This window comes from Pygocentrus nattereri, chromosome 16 (assembly GCF_015220715.1).
Source record: "Pygocentrus nattereri isolate fPygNat1 chromosome 16, fPygNat1.pri, whole genome shotgun sequence".
Lineage (NCBI taxonomy): Eukaryota > Metazoa > Chordata > Actinopteri > Characiformes > Serrasalmidae > Pygocentrus > Pygocentrus nattereri.
In genome coordinates, this window is record NC_051226.1 from 31,147,272 (window position 1) to 31,164,294 (window position 17,023).

At 42.7% G+C, this 17,023-nt stretch overlaps 4 non-coding genes across 4 annotated transcripts; all 4 read left to right on the forward strand.

Moving 5' to 3' along the window:
- The first annotated feature begins 1,428 nt into the window (after nt 1-1,428).
- trnap-ugg lies at nt 1,429-1,500 on the forward strand. The gene has a single exon. It is a non-coding gene; the product is annotated as a tRNA-Pro (tRNA).
- A 2,194-nt stretch (nt 1,501-3,694) lies between these two features.
- On the forward strand, nt 3,695-3,766 carry trnap-ugg. The gene has a single exon. It is a non-coding gene; the product is annotated as a tRNA-Pro (tRNA).
- Nucleotides 3,767-11,586: 7,820 nt separating this feature from the next.
- On the forward strand, nt 11,587-11,660 carry trnap-cgg. The gene has a single exon. It is a non-coding gene; the product is annotated as a tRNA-Pro (tRNA).
- Nucleotides 11,661-13,699: 2,039 nt separating this feature from the next.
- On the forward strand, nt 13,700-13,771 carry trnap-cgg. The gene has a single exon. It is a non-coding gene; the product is annotated as a tRNA-Pro (tRNA).
- The last annotated feature ends 3,252 nt before the right edge of the window (nt 13,772-17,023 follow it).

Genomic DNA, 17,023 nt, shown 5'->3' on the forward strand with positions numbered 1-17,023 from the left:
GAAGTCGTAGTTTTCCAAGTTGAAGCTTACATAGAAAACAATGTGAATCAAACCAGCCTTTACCAAGTTTGCAAAGTATGCTGACTGTAGGGAGGAAGCTTCTGCCCACAGTCTTGTTGGTTTAGGGGTACGATTCTTTATTTTACAAAACTACGTCAAGCCAACGTGGGCTATTGGCGTCAATCAGATTTTCATTTTCAACCAAAATCCAACATCTGCCCAACGATGGAGTCCAAAGTCTTTGGATTTGAGTTAAAGTCACTTTGCAAATTTAAAAAAATGAATGAAACTTTTACAAGATGAGTTCAAAAACAGTTCTTGCTAAGGTTATTATGCAAACCTTGGGGAGTATCTGGCCACCGCCCTTCATTTTTGAAGTCGTAGTTTTCCAAGTTGAAGCTTACATAGAAAACAATGTGAATCAAACCAGCCTTTACCAAGTTTGCAAAGTATGCTGACTGTAGGGAGGAAGCTTCTGCCCACAGTCTTGTTGGTTTAGGGGTATGATTCTGTATTTTACAAAACTACGTCAAGCCGACTTGGGGTATTGGCTTGGGTGCGAGAGGTCCCGGGTTCAAATCCCGGATGAACCCAGCCTTTACAAAGAAAGGTACAGGTTGAATTGAGTAGTTGCTCCTATACTCTTGTCAGGAAGAAAAAATTAATTGAGTTGGCAAAACTGGTGACTTGATTTTTGGCTCCTTGTTCTAGGGGTATGACTCTCACTTCGAGTGCGAGAGGTCATGGGTTCAAATCCCAGAAGAGCCCAGGTTTTACTTGCCATGGCTTTACTAAACATCGGCGGGGTGTTCTGCTTCTGCTGTAATCCTTTCCATAAATCCAGGTTCCTGTGGGTATTTTCTGAAATACTTTATAGTCAGAACCTTGCTACATGTAGGCAAAAGCCATGTCATTTCATTGTAGACGTATTGTTTAATTCTGAGTTTTACATATTCTGTATGCCTTTTCAGCAACTTATGCATCAAAAGGTTCATGGTCTGAATACCTGAATACAACGCAAACTTGAGGGAAAGTAAAAATGCCGCATGGCCCACACTGTTCATGGTAAATGACAACAGCAGGACGTATTCAACAAGGATTTTTGCAGAGAGTGTGACAAGGTCTGGTTTCTAAGCCCAGATGGGCTCTGGTTTAAACATGATTTAGAGACCATTCCTCTTTCATGGTTTGATCATTTGTTTTGGTGTGGGGAAAAAGCCAGCCGAGATGCCGACTGTAGGGAGGAAGCTTCTGCCCACAGTCTTGTTGGTTTAGGGGTACGATTCTTTATTTTACAAAACTACGTCAAGCCAACGTGGGCTATTGGCGTCAATCAGATTTTCATTTTCAACCAAAATCCAACATCTGCCCAACGATGGAGTCCAAAGTCTTTCTGACATCAAATTGTCATCTCCTACCTGCAGGTTTGGCTCGTTGGTCTAGGGGTATGATTCTCGCTTTGGGTGCGAGAGGTCCCGGGTTCAAATCCCGGACGAGCCCATGTTATTCCGTGATCTGTCTCTAGTTGCGCTGCATTAATAAATATGGTTGCTGTCTCCCACATGAAATCAGAGCAATATAGAAAATAGTTCAAATCTTCCCATATCTATCCACCTTGAAAACTCTGAGCTATTTCTCTTGATATTTAATCAATCATGTCATTGCTGATAGAGAAAATGAGTTCCGAGCACAAGAAAGTTGAGACATATCTTTGAACTTTGCTGGAGTCATTTTTTATGATGTTCAGCTTCAAAATATTTGAGATTTGAGTTAAAGTCACTTTGCAAATTTAAAAAAATGAATGAAACTTTGACAAGATGAGTTCAAAAACAGTTCTTGCTAAGGTTATTATGCAAACCCTGGGGAGTATCTGGCCACCGCCCTTCATTTTTGAAGTCGTAGTTTTCCAAGTTGAAGCTTACATAGAAAACAATGTGAATCAAACCAGCCTTTACCAAGTTTGCAAAGTATGCTGACTGTAGGGAGGAAGCTCCTGCCCACAGTCTTGTTGGTTTAGGGGTACGATTCTTTATTTTACAAAACTACGTCAAGCCAACGTGGGCTATTGGCGTCAATCAGATTTTCATTTTCAACCAAAATCCAACATCTGCCCAACGATGGAGTCCAAAGTCTTTGGATTTGAGTTAATGTCACTTTGCAAATTTAAAAAAATGAATGAAACTTTTACAAGATGAGTTCAAAAACAGTTCTTGCTAAGGTTATTATGCAAACCTTGGGGAGTATCTGGCCACCGCCCTTCATTTTTGAAGTCGTAGTTTTCCAAGTTGAAGCTTACATAGAAAACAATGTGAATCAAACCAGCCTTTACCAAGTTTGCAAAGTATGCTGACTGTAGGGAGGAAGCTTCTGCCCACAGTCTTGTTGGTTTAGGGGTACGATTCTTTATTTTACAAAACTACGTCAAGCCAACGTGGGCTATTGGCGTCAATCAGATTTTCATTTTCAACCAAAATCCAACATCTGCCCAACGATGGAGTCCAAATTCTTTGGATTTGAGTTAAAGTCACTTTGCAAATTTAAAAAAATGAATGAAACTTTTACAAGATGAGTTCAAAAACAGTTCTTGCTAAGGTTATTATGCAAACCTTGGGGAGTATCTGGCCACCGCCCTTCATTTTTGAAGTCGTAGTTTTCCAAGTTGAAGCTTACATAGAAAACAATGTGAATCAAACCAGCCTTTACCAAGTTTGCAAAGTATGCTGACTGTAGGGAGGAAGCTTCTGCCCACAGTCTTGTTGGTTTAGGGGTATGATTCTGTATTTTACAAAACTACGTCAAGCCGACTTGGGGTATTGGCTTGGGTGCGAGAGGTCCCGGGTTCAAATCCCGGATGAACCCAGCCTTTACAAAGAAAGGTACAGGTTGAATTGAGTAGTTGCTCCTATACTCTTGTCAGGAAGAAAAAATTAATTGAGTTGGCAAAACTGGTGACTTGATTTTTGGCTCCTTGTTCTAGGGGTATGACTCTCACTTCGAGTGCGAGAGGTCATGGGTTCAAATCCCAGAAGAGCCCAGGTTTTACTTGCCATGGCTTTACTAAACATCGGCGGGGTGTTCTGCTTCTGCTGTAATCCTTTCCATAAATCCAGGTTCCTGTGGGTATTTTCTGAAATACATTATAGTCAGAACCTTGCTACATGTAGGCAAAAGCCATGTCATTTCATTGTAGACGTATTGTTTAATTCTGAGTTTTACATATTCTGTATGCCTTTTCAGCAACTTATGCATCAAAAGGTTCATGGTCTGAATACCTGAATACAACGCAAACTTGAGGGAAAGTAAAAATGCCGCATGGCCCACACTGTTCATGGTAAATGACAACAGCAGGACGTATTCAACAAGGATTTTTGCAGAGAGTGTGACAAGGTCTGGTTTCTAAGCCCAGATGGGCTCTGGTTTAAACATGATTTAGAGACCATTCCTCTTTCATGGTTTGATCATTTGTTTTGGTGTGGGGAAAAAGCCAGCCGAGATGCCGACTGTAGGGAGGAAGCTTCTGCCCACAGTCTTGTTGGTTTAAGGGTACGATTCTTTATTTTACAAAACTACGTCAAGCCAACGTGGGCTATTGGCGTCAATCAGATTTTCATTTTCAACCAAAATCCAACATCTGCCCAACGATGGAGTCCAAAGTCTTTCTGACATCAAATTGTCATCTCCTACCTGCAGGTTTGGCTCGTTGGTCTAGGGGTATGATTCTCGCTTTGGGTGCGAGAGGTCCCGGGTTCAAATCCCGGACGAGCCCATGTTATTCCGTGATCTGTCTCTAGTTGCGCTGCATTAATAAATATGGTTGCTGTCTCCCACATGAAATCAGAGCAATATAGAAAATAGTTCAAATCTTCCCATATCTATCCACCTTGAAAGCGCTGAGCTATTTCTCTTGATATTTAATCAATCATGTCATTGCTGATAGAGAAAATGATTTCCAAGCACAAGAAAGTTGAGACATATCTTTGAACTTTGCTGGAGTCATTTTTTATGATGTTCAGCTTCAAAATATTTGAGATTTGAGTTAAAGTCACTTTGCAAATTTAAAAAAATGAATGAAACTTTGACAAGATGAGTTCAAAAACAGTTCTTGCTAAGGTTATTATGCAAACCCTGGGGAGTATCTGGCCACCGCCCTTCATTTTTGAAGTCGTAGTTTTCCAAGTTGAAGCTTATAGAGAAAACAATGTGAATAAACATGTGGATATTATTAGAATTGTTCATGATTTGTTTTCAGAGACCATACATGTTTCGATCCTGTTTCTAGGAGAGGCAGAGAATCACCTCTTTAGTCTTTGAGGGGTTGACCTTTTGTGTTGCTTTAAGGACTGAGCTAGCTGGGATCCTGACTGCTGTGCCAAAAAACGGCATCTGCTGGCTCGTTGGTCTAGGGCTATGATTCTCGCTTAGGTTGCGAGAGGTCCCAGATTCAAATCCCGGACGAAACCAGCCTTTACCAAATATGCAAAGTATGCTGACTGCAGGGAGGAAGCTTCTGCCCACAGTCTTGTTGGTTTAGGGGTATGATTCTGTATTTTACAAAACTACGTCAAGCCGACTTGTGGTATTAGCTTGGGTGCGAGAGGTCCCGGGTTCAAATCCCGGACGAACCCAGCCTTTACAAAGAAAGGTACAGGTTGAATTGAGTAGTTGCTCCTATACTCTTGTCAGGAAGAAAAAATTAATTGAGTTCGCGAAACTGCTGACTTGATTTTTGGCTCCTTGTTCTAGGGGTATGACTCTCACTTCGAGTGCGAGAGGTCATGGGTTCAAATCCCAGAATAGCCCAGGTTTTACTTGCCATGGCTTTACTAAACATCGGAGGTGTGTTCTGCTTCTGCTGTAATCCTTTCCATGAATCCAGGTTCCTGTGGGTATTTTCTGAAATGCTTTATAGTCAGAACCTTGCTACAAGTGGGCAAAAGCCATGTCGTTTCATAGTAGACGTATTGTTTAATTCTGAGTTTTACCTATTCTGTATGCCTTTTCAGCAACTTATGCATCAAAAAGTTCATGGTCTGAATACCTGAATACAACACAAACTTGAGGGAAAGTAAAAATGCCGCATGGCCCACACTGTTCATGGTAAATGACAACAGCAGGACGTATTCAACAAGGATTTTTGCAGAGAGTGTGACAAGTTCTGTTTTCTAAGCCCAGATGAGCTGTGGTTTAAACATGATTTAGAGACCATTCCTCTTTCATGGTTTGATCATTTGTTTTGGTTTGGGGAAAAAGCCAGCCGAGATGCAGACTGTATGGAGGAAGCTTCTGCCCACAGTCTTGTTGGTTTAGGGGTATGATTCTTTATTTTACAAAACTACGTCAAGACAACGTGGGCTATTGGCGTCAATCAGATTTTCATTTTCAACCAAAATCCAACATCTGCCCAACGATGGAGTCCAAAGTCTTTCTGACATCAAATTGCCATCTTCTACCTGCAGGTTTGGCTCGTTGGTCTAGGGGTGAGATTCTCGCTTAGGTTGCGAGAGGTCCCAGATTCAAATCCCGGACAAAACCAGCCTTTACCAAGTATGCAAAGACTGTAGGGAGGAAGCTTCTGCCCACAGTCTTGTTGGTTTAGGGGTATGATTCTTGCTACGATTTAGAGAGCGTTCCTCTTTCATGGGTTGGTCATTTCTTTTGGTTTGGGGAAAACACTAGCCGAGATGATAACTGTACGTACGAAGCTTCTGCCTATAGGCTTCTTGGTCTAGAGGTATGATTCTGTATTTTACAAAATGGCACCATGCATCCAAATTCCAAACCATCGCTCAGGGTGGCTCACAGACAGACATAATTTGCTCACATACTCACACACTGCAAAGAAACTGACTACCATGGATGCCGCCCCATACAGAATTCCTGACAAACCATTTTTGGGCAATAACAGCTTCATGGATGCATACGGAAGTCTGACTAAGCATGTTGGAGCAAGACTACAGAGGTACAGCACTTCATCAAAAACAGGATGAGTTCAACAAGGATTCTTGACGAGGTTTTGACATGTACTGGTTTCTAAGCCTGGACATGGTTTAAACATGATTTGGAGAGGATTCATCTTTCATGGGTTGTTCTTTTGTGCTGGTTTGGGGGAAAATGTCAGCCTGGATGTGGACTGCAAGGTGGAAGCTTCTGCTTGTTAGTCTAATACTATGATATTCGCTTAGGGTGCGAGAGGTCCTGGGTTAATATCTTGGGCGAACACTGACATTAGATTTCATGTAGAGCAACAGCTGCAAATGTCTGTTTTCATTCTTTGTTTTCAAGATGCAAACATGCTGCCGAGGACATTGAGTGTGGAAGAGGAATGTCTGTATGTTGTTGTAGGGGTATGGTTCTTGCTTTGTTTGAGAGAGGTCCTCATTTCCAATCTCAGACGAGTCAAAGTTTTAACTTCATTTGTCTCTAGTTGTGCTGCATTAATAAATATGTTTGCTGTCTCCCACATGAAATCCAAGCAATATTGGAAATAGTACACATGTTCCCACATCTATCCACCTTGAAAACTCTGAGCTTTTTCTCTTGATATATAATCAATCATGTCATTGCTAATAGATACAATCATATCTGAGCACAAGAAAGTTGAGGAATATGTTTTAACTTTGCAGGTGTCATTTTTACGATGTTCAGCATCATCATATTTGAATTTTGACTTAAACAGTAACTTTGCAAACAAAAAAAAAAAAGAAAAACTTTGACAAGAGGAGTTCAACAACCATTCTGGCTAAGGTTATGAAAGGTCCAGGTTCAAGCTAAAAGCGGCAGAGTAGTAGGTGTTAATGCATCCTACGTAGTTGTGAGTCAGGGTCGGTAGTTTCAAAAAATGTCACCGTACGTCCAAATTCCAACCATCTCTCAGGAAGCCTCACGGACAGACATAACTTGCACACATACTCGCAGACTGCAAACCTTGGGGAGTAGCTGGCCACCGCCCTTCTTTGTCAAAGTAGTAGTCTTCCCAGGTGAAGCTTACAGAGAAAACAATGTGAATAAATATGTGTATATTATTAGACTTTTTCAAAATTCGCTTTCAGACACCCTATATGTTTTGATCATTTTTCTAGAAGAGGCAGAGAATCACCTCTTTAGTCTTTGATGGGTTTACCCTTTGTGTTGCGTTAAGGACTGAGCTAGCTGGGATGCTGAATACAGTGCCAAAAGGTGGCACCTGCTGGCTCGTTTGTCTAGGGCTATGATTCTCGTGTAGGGTGCGAAAGGTCCTGGGTCCAAATCCCGGACGAGACCTGCTTTTAAAAAGAAAAGTAAAGCTTGAACTGAGAGGGTAATCCTACACTCTCGTCAGTAAGAAAAAAAATCAATTGAGTTGGCGAAACCAGCAACCTGTGTGTTGGCTCGTTGGTCTAGTGGTATGATTCTCGCTTCGGGTGTGAGAGGTCCCGGATTCAAATCCTGGACGAGCTCAGGTTTTAAGGTAACTTCCCTTTACTTGCCATGGGTTTACAAATCATCAAAGGTGTGTTCGGCTTGTGCTGTAGCCCTTTCCTAAATCCAGGTTCCTGTGGCTATTTTCTCCTTCTGCATCACCAAGTTGATAGTCTGAATACAACGCAAACTTTAGGGAAAGTAAAAATGCCACACGGCCCACACTGCTCATGGTAAATGACAACAGCAGGATGTATTCAACAAGGACTTTTGCAGAGGGTTTGACAAGTTCTGGTTTCTAAGCCCAGATGAGCCATAGTTTAAACACGATTTAGAGAGCGTTCCTCTTTCATGGGTTGGTCATTTCTTTTGGTTTGGGGAAAACGCTAGCCGAGATGATAACTGTACGTACGAAGCTTCTGCCTATAGGCTTCTTGGTCTAGAGGTATGATTCTGTATTTTACAAAATGGCACCATGCATCCAAATTCCAAACCATCGCTCAGGGTGGCTCACAGACAGACATAATTTGCTCACATACTCACACACTGCAAAGAAACTGACTACCATGGATGCCGCCCCATACAGAATTCCTGACAAACCATTTTTGGGCAATAACAGCTTCCTGGATGCATACGGAAGTCTGACTAAGCATGTTGGAGCAAGACTACAGAGGTACAGCACTTCATCAAAAACAGGATGAGTTCAACAAGGATTCTTGACGAGGTTTTGACATGTACTGGTTTCTAAGCCTGGACATGGTTTAAACATGATTTGGAGAGGATTCATCTTTCATGGGTTGTTCATTTGTGCTGGTTTGGGGGAAAATGTCAGCCTGGATGTGGACTGCAAGGTGGAAGCTTCTGCTTGTTAGTCTAATACTATGATATTCGCTTAGGGTGCGAGAGGTCCTGGGTTAATATCTTGGGCGAACACTGACATTAGATTTCATGTAGAGCAACAGCTGCAAATGTCTGTTTTCATTCTTTGTTTTCAAGATGCAAACATGCTGCCGAGGACATTGAGTGTGGAAGAGGAATGTCTGTATGTTGTTGTAGGGGTATGGTTCTTGCTTTGTTTGAGAGAGGTCCTCATTTCCAATCTCAGACGAGTCAAAGTTTTAACTTCATTTGTCTCTAGTTGTGCTGCATTAATAAATATGTTTGCTGTCTCCCACATGAAATCCAAGCAATATTGGAAATAGTACACATGTTCCCACATCTATCCACCTTGAAAACTCTGAGCTTTTTCTCTTGATATATAATCAATCATGTCATTGCTAATAGATACAATCATATCTGAGCACAAGAAAGTTGAGGAATATGTTTTAACTTTGCAGGTGTCATTTTTACGATGTTCAGCATCATCATATTTGAATTTTGACTTAAACAGTAACTTTGCAAACAAAAAAAAAAAAGAAAAACTTTGACAAGAGGAGTTCAACAACCATTCTGGCTAAGGTTATGAAAGGTCCAGGTTCAAGCTAAAAGCGGCAGAGTAGTAGGTGTTAATGCATCCTACGTAGTTGTGAGTCAGGGTCGGTAGTTTCAAAAAATGTCACCGTACGTCCAAATTCCAACCATCTCTCAGGAAGCCTCACGGACAGACATAACTTGCACACATACTCGCAGACTGCAAACCTTGGGGAGTAGCTGGCCACCGCCCTTCTTTGTCAAAGTAGTAGTCTTCCCAGGTGAAGCTTACAGAGAAAACAATGTGAATAAATATGTGTATATTATTAGACTTTTTCAAAATTCGCTTTCAGACACCCTATATGTTTTGATCATTTTTCTAGAAGAGGCAGAGAATCACCTCTTTAGTCTTTGATGGGTTTACCCTTTGTGTTGCGTTAAGGACTGAGCTAGCTGGGATGCTGAATACAGTGCCAAAAGGTGGCACCTGCTGGCTCGTTTGTCTAGGGCTATGATTCTCGTGTAGGGTGCGAAAGGTCCTGGGTCCAAATCCCGGACGAGACCTGCTTTTAAAAAGAAAAGTAAAGCTTGAACTGAGAGGGTAATCCTACACTCTCGTCAGTAAGAAAAAAAATCAATTGAGTTGGCGAAACCAGCAACCTGTGTGTTGGCTCGTTGGTCTAGTGGTATGATTCTCGCTTCGGGTGTGAGAGGTCCCGGATTCAAATCCTGGACGAGCTCAGGTTTTAAGGTAACTTCCCTTTACTTGCCATGGGTTTACAAATCATCAAAGGTGTGTTCGGCTTGTGCTGTAGCCCTTTCCTAAATCCAGGTTCCTGTGGCTATTTTCTCCTTCTGCATCACCAAGTTGATAGTCTGAATACAACGCAAACTTTAGGGAAAGTAAAAATGCCACACGGCCCACACTGCTCATGGTAAATGACAACAGCAGGATGTATTCAACAAGGACTTTTGCAGAGGGTTTGACAAGTTCTGGTTTCTAAGCCCAGATGAGCCATAGTTTAAACACGATTTAGAGAGCGTTCCTCTTTCATGGGTTGGTCATTTCTTTTGGTTTGGGGAAAACACTAGCCGAGATGATAACTGTACGTACGAAGCTTCTGCCTATAGGCTTCTTGGTCTAGAGGTATGATTCTGTATTTTACAAAATGGCACCATGCATCCAAATTCCAAACCATCGCTCAGGGTGGCTCACAGACAGACATAATTTGCTCACATACTCACACACTGCAAAGAAACTGACTACCATGGATGCCGCCCCATACAGAATTCCTGACAAACCATTTTTGGGCAATAACAGCTTCATGGATGCATACGGAAGTCTGACTAAGCATGTTGGAGCAAGACTACAGAGGTACAGCACTTCATCAAAAACAGGATGAGTTCAACAAGGATTCTTGACGAGGTTTTGACATGTACTGGTTTCTAAGCCTGGACATGGTTTAAACATGATTTGGAGAGGATTCATCTTTCATGGGTTGTTCTTTTGTGTTGGTTTGGGGGAAAATGTCAGCCTGGATGTGGACTGCAAGGTGGCAGCTTCTGCTTGTTAGTCTAATACTATGATATTCGCTTAGGGTGCGAGAGGTCCTGGGTTAATATCTTGGGCGAACACTGACATTAGATTTCATGTAGAGCAACAGCTGCAAATGTCTGTTTTCATTCTTTGTTTTCAAGATGCAAACATGCTGCCGAGGACATTGAGTGTGGAAGAGGAATGTCTGTATGTTGTTGTAGGGGTATGGTTCTTGCTTTGTTTGAGAGAGGTCCTCATTTCCAATCTCAGACGAGTCAAAGTTTTAACTTCATTTGTCTCTAGTTGTGCTGCATTAATAAATATGTTTGCTGTCTCCCACATGAAATCCAAGCAATATTGGAAATAGTACACATGTTCCCACATCTATCCACCTTGAAAACTGAGCTTTTTCTCTTGATATATAATCAATCATGTCATTGCTAATAGATACAATCATATCTGAGCACAAGAAAGTTGAGGAATATGTTTTAACTTTGCAGGTGTCATTTTTACGATGTTCAGCATCATCATATTTGAATTTTGACTTAAACAGTAACTTTGCAAACAAAAAAAAAAAGAAAAACTTTGACAAGAGGAGTTCAACAACCATTCTGGCTAAGGTTATGAAAGGTCCAGGTTCAAGCTAAAAGCGGCAGAGTAGTAGGTGTTAATGCATCCTACGTAGTTGTGAGTCAGGGTCGGTAGTTTCAAAAAATGTCACCGTACGTCCAAATTCCAACCATCTCTCAGGAAGCCTCACGGACAGACATAACTTGCACACATACTCGCAGACTGCAAACCTTGGGGAGTAGCTGGCCACCGCCCTTCTTTGTCAAAGTAGTAGTCTTCCCAGGTGAAGCTTACAGAGAAAACAATGTGAATAAATATGTGTATATTATTAGACTTTTTCAAAATTCGCTTTCAGACACCCTATATGTTTTGATCATTTTTCTAGAAGAGGCAGAGAATCACCTCTTTAGTCTTTGATGGGTTTACCCTTTGTGTTGCGTTAAGGACTGAGCTAGCTGGGATGCTGAATACAGTGCCAAAAGGTGGCACCTGCTGGCTCGTTTGTCTAGGGCTATGATTCTCGTGTAGGGTGCGAAAGATTCTAGGTTTAAATCCCGGACGAGACCTGCTTTTAAAAAGAAAAGTAAAGTTTGAACTGAGAGGGTAATCCTACACTCTCGTCAGTAAGAAAAAAAATCAATTGAGTTGGCGAAACCCACAACCTGTGTGTTGGCTCGTTGGTCTAGTGGTATATGATTCTTGCTTCGGGTGTGAGAGGTTCCGGGTTCAAATCCCGGACGAGCCCAGGTTTTAAGGCAACTTCTCTTTACTTGCCATGGGTTTACAAATCATCAAAGGTGTGTTCGGCTTGTGCTGTAGCCCTTTCCTAAATCCAGGTTCCTGTGGGTATTTGCTCCTTCTGCATCACCATGTTGATAGTCTGAATACAACGCAAACTTGAGGGAAATTAAAAATGCCACACGGCACACACTGTTCATGGTAAATGACAACAGCAGGATGTATTCAATAAGGAGTTTTGCAGAGGCTGTGACAAGTTCTGGTTTCTAAGCCCAGATGAGCCGTAGTTTAAACACGATTTAGAGAGCGTTCCTCTTTCATGGGTTGGTCATTTCTTTTGGTTTGGGGAAAACGCCAGCCGAGATTATGACTGTACGTACGAAGCTTCTGCCTATAGGCTTCTTGGTCTCGAGGTATGATTCTGTATTTTACAAAATGGCACCATACATCCAAATTCCAAACCATCGCTCAGGGTGGCTCACAGACAGACATAATTTGCTCATATACTTGCAGACTGCAAAGAAACTGACTAACATGGATGCCGCCCCATAGAGAATTCCTGACAAACCATTTTTGGGCAATAACAGCTTCCTGGATGCATACGGAAGTCTGAATAAGCATGTTGGAGCAAGACTACAGAGGTACAGCACTTCAACAAAAACAGGATGAGTTCAACAAGGATTCTTGACGAGGTTTTGACATGTACTGGTTTCTAAGCCTGGACATGGTTTAAACATGATTTGGAGAGGATTCATCTTTCATGGGTTGTTCATTTGTGTTGGTTTGGGGGAAAATATCAGCCTGGATGTGGACTGCAAGGTGGCAGCTTCTGCTTGTTAGTCTAATACTATGATTTTCGCTTAGGGTGCGAGAGGTCCTGGGTTAATATCTTGGGCGAACACTGACATTAGATTTCATGTAGAGCAACAGCTGCAAATGTCTGTTTTCATTCTTTGTTTTCAAGATGCAAACATGCTGCCGAGGACATTGAGTGTGGAAGAGGAATGTCTGTATGTTGTTGTAGGGGTATCGTTCTTGCTTTGGTTGAGAGAGGTCCTCATTTCCAATCTCAGGCGAGTCCAAGTTTTAACTTCATTTGTCTCTAGTTATGCTGCATTAATAAATATGGTTGCTTTCTCCCACATGAAATCCAAGCAATATAGGAAATAGGTAAAATGTTCCCACATCTATCCACCTTGAAAACTCTGAGCTTTTCTCTTGATATTTAATCAATCATGTCATTGCTAATAGATACAATCATATCTGAGCACAAGAAAGTTGAGGAATATGTTTTAACTTTGCAGGTGTCATTTTTACGATGTTCAGCATCATCATATTTGAATTTTGACTTAAACAGTAACTTTGCAAACAAAAAAAAAAAAGAAAAACTTTGACAAGAGGAGTTCAACAACCATTCTGGCTAAGGTTATGAAAGGTCCAGGTTCAAGCTAAAAGCGGCAGAGTAGTAGGTGTTAATGCATCCTACGTAGTTGTGAGTCAGGGTCGGTAGTTTCAAAAAATGTCACCGTACGTCCAAATTCCAACCATCTCTCAGGAAGCCTCACGGACAGACATAACTTGCACACATACTCGCAGACTGCAAACCTTGGGGAGTAGCTGGCCACCGCCCTTCTTTGTCAAAGTAGTAGTCTTCCCAGGTGAAGCTTACAGAGAAAACAATGTGAATAAATATGTGTATATTATTAGACTTTTTCAAAATTCGCTTTCAGACACCCTATATGTTTTGATCATTTTTCTAGAAGAGGCAGAGAATCACCTCTTTAGTCTTTGATGGGTTTACCCTTTGTGTTGCGTTAAGGACTGAGCTAGCTGGGATGCTGAATACAGTGCCAAAAGGTGGCACCTGCTGGCTCGTTTGTCTAGGGCTATGATTCTCGTGTAGGGTGCGAAAGATTCTAGGTCCAAATCCTGGACGGGACCTGCTTTTAAAAAGAAAAGTAAAGCTTGAACTGAGAGGGTAATCCTACACTCTCGTCAGTAAGAAAAAAAATCAATTGAGTTGGCGAAACCCGCAACCTGTGTGTTGGCTCGTTGGTCTAGTGGTATGATTCTTGCTTCGGGTGTGAGAGGTTCCGGGTTCAAATCCTGGACGAGCCCAGGTTTTAAGGCAACTTCCCTTTACTTGCCATGGGTTTACAAATCATCAAAGGTGTGTTCGGCTTGTGCTGTAGCCCTTTCCTAAATCCAGGTTCCTGTGGCTATTTTCTCCTTCTGCATCACCATGTTGATAGTCTGAATACAACGCAAACTTGAGGGAAAGTGAAAATGCCACACGGCCCACACTGTTCATGGTAAATGACAACAGCAGGATGTATTCAACAAGGACTTTTGCAGAGGGTTTGACAAGTTCTGGTTTCTAAGCCCAGATGAGCCGTAGTTTAAACACGATTTAGAGAGCGTTCCTCTTTCATGGGTTGGTCATTTCTTTTGGTTTGGGGAAAACGCCAGCCGAGATGATGACTGTATGTACGAAGCTTCTGCCTATAGGCTTCTTGGTCTAGAGGTATGATTCTGTATTTTACAAAATGGCACCATGCATCCAAATTCCAAACCATCGCTCAGGGTGGCTCACAGACAGACATAATTTGCTCACATACTCACACACTGCAAAGAAACTGACTACCATGGATGCCGCCCCATACAGAGTTCCTGACAAACCATTTTTGGGCAATAACAGCTTCCTGGATGCATACGGAAGTCTGACTAAGCATGTTGGAGCAAGACTACAGAGGTACAGCACTTCATCAAAAACAGGATGAGTTCAACAAGGATTCTTGACGAGGTTTTGACATGTACTGGTTTCTAAGCCTGGACATGGTTTAAACATGATTTGGAGTGGATTCATCTTTCATGGGTTGTTCATTTGTGTTGGTTTGGGGGAAAATGTCAGCCTGGATGTGGATTGCAAGGTGGAAGCTTCTGCTTGTTAGTCTAATACTATGATTTTCGCTTAGGGTGCGAGAGGTCCTGGGTTAATATCTTGGGCGAACACTGCCATTAGATTTCATGTAGAGCAACAGCTGAAATGTCTGTTTTCATTCTTTGTTTTCAAGATGCAAACATGCTGCCGAGGACATTGAGTGTGGCAGAGGAATGTCTTTATGTTGTTCTAGGGGTATGGTTCTTGCTTTGGTTGAGAGAGGTCCTCATTTCCAATCTCAGACGAGTCCAATTTTTAACTTCATTTGTCTCTAGTTGGGCTGCATTAATAAATATGGTTGCTGTCTCCCACATGAAATCCAAGCAATATAGGAAATAGTACACATGTTCCCACATCTATCCACCTTGAAAACTCTGAGCTTTTTCTCTTGATATATAATCAATCATGTCATTGCTGATAGATAAAATCATTTCTGAGCACAAGAAAGTTGAGGAATATGTTTTAACTTTGCAGGTGTCATTTTTAAGATGTTCAGCATCACCATATTTGAACTTTGACTTAAACAGTAACTTTGCAAACAAAAAAAAAAGAAAAACTTTGACAAGAGGAGTTCAACAACCATTCTTGCTAAGGTTATGAAAGGTCCAGGTTCAAGCTAAAAGCGGCAGAGTAGTAGGTGTTAATGTGTCCTACGTAGTTCTGAGTCAGGGTCGGTAGTTTCCAAAATGTCACCGTACGTCCAAATTCCAACCATCTCTCAGGAAGCCTCACAGACAGACATAAATTGCAGTTCTGCCTACCCCGGGTCCAATATCTGGGTCATGAACTATCTCAAGGTCAACGCCTCCTCTCCGCTGACCGAGTGTCATGCATCACGCAGCTTCCCAAGCCCGCCACCAAGCAGGCTATGATGTCTTTCCTCGGCCTCATCAATTACTGCAGACAGTGGATTCCTGACTGCTCCGCGCATGACAAAACACTGCGTGCCTCCTTCACTCACGAACAGGCCATGACTCATCGCCTCACATGGACTACAGCCATGAACTGTGCATATTCTGCTCTACTGTCCTCACTGCAGTCTGCACCAGCCTTGGGCCTGCCCAACTACGCTCTGCCATTTCACCTGTGGGTGTCGGAGTCTGGGGGCACTGCTGCTGTGGTTCTGGCTCAGCCCCACGGGGGAGGTTTGCGCCCTTGCGCATATTATTCTAAAACATTGGACGTTACGGCCCGAGGCCTTCCGTCCTGTCTCCGAGCGGTCGCGGCGTGCGCACTAATGGTACAGGATGCTGAAAAAATCGTTTTAGGTCATGACTTGACCTTACACACCTCTCATCAGGTCTGTCAGCTCCTAAATAACTGTTCTACACAGCACTTGTCTGCTCAGCGGCGTGCAGGCTATGAGAACATTTTGTTGAACACCGAAAACCTCACTGTGCATTACTACTGATAACAAACCCATTTCCCATGCGTCGCTTATCGAGGACCTGATCAGGGCTAGCTTCCTGCCCTCCCGACTGGCCATTGTTAAAGTTCGCGCTCACCAGCGTAGTAGCGACCCTGACTCTGTTGGTAACAATACCGCCGACTCTGCCGCAAAACGCGGAGCTCTTCATGGCCCCACTTGCCCTTTTATGAATTCGGCTTCCTTCTCCTGTGCTGCACTCACGGTTGACTTACTTCCTGGTCTTGATCTTGACTGTATTCAGGCCACCGCCTCAGACTCTGATATCAAGCATTGGCTGTCATCGGGCTACGATCCAGCCGTCAAACCGCTGCGCGACGCCCGCACATTGTGTTCTGTTCCTCGTTCCCGATTTTCATGGTATTTCGCATCGGGAACGAAGAGGGGTAAAGCATGACATGTCCGAATTGTTTTGCATTCACAATTTGAACTCTGCTGTTGATCGCATATTAGACCGTTGTCTTACATGTGCACAGAATAACCCAAAACCGGCCGGACCGCACCAAGTTCTTCCTAAACCGGAAACACCTTTCCAAGAATGGCAAATCGATTTCACACACATGACGACTGTAGGGCCGTACAAATATTTACTGGTCTTAGTAGATAAATTTTTCCCATGCAATAAAGAAAATGCAAATACAGTTGTGACAAAACTATGCCAAGAAATCATACCGCGTTACGGTGTCCCCTTAGGAATAGACTCCGACAAAGGCACACCGTTCACCTCCAAAGTCACACAGATGCTCGCGAAGCACCTGAGCATAGACTGGGCTTTCCACATCCCCTATCACCCTCAATCCTCGGGTATGGTCGAAAGGGTTAATCGGACTATAAAAGGGCGGTTATGAAAGGCCATGCAGACGCAGAATATCACTAATTGGGTGAAGGTTTTACCTGTAGTTTTGGCCAAACTGCGGATGGCGCGCACAGACACTCTGGGTGGTCTGTCGCCATATGAAATTGTCATGGGACGACCGTTCCCCCTCCCATGGCGTCAGAAATC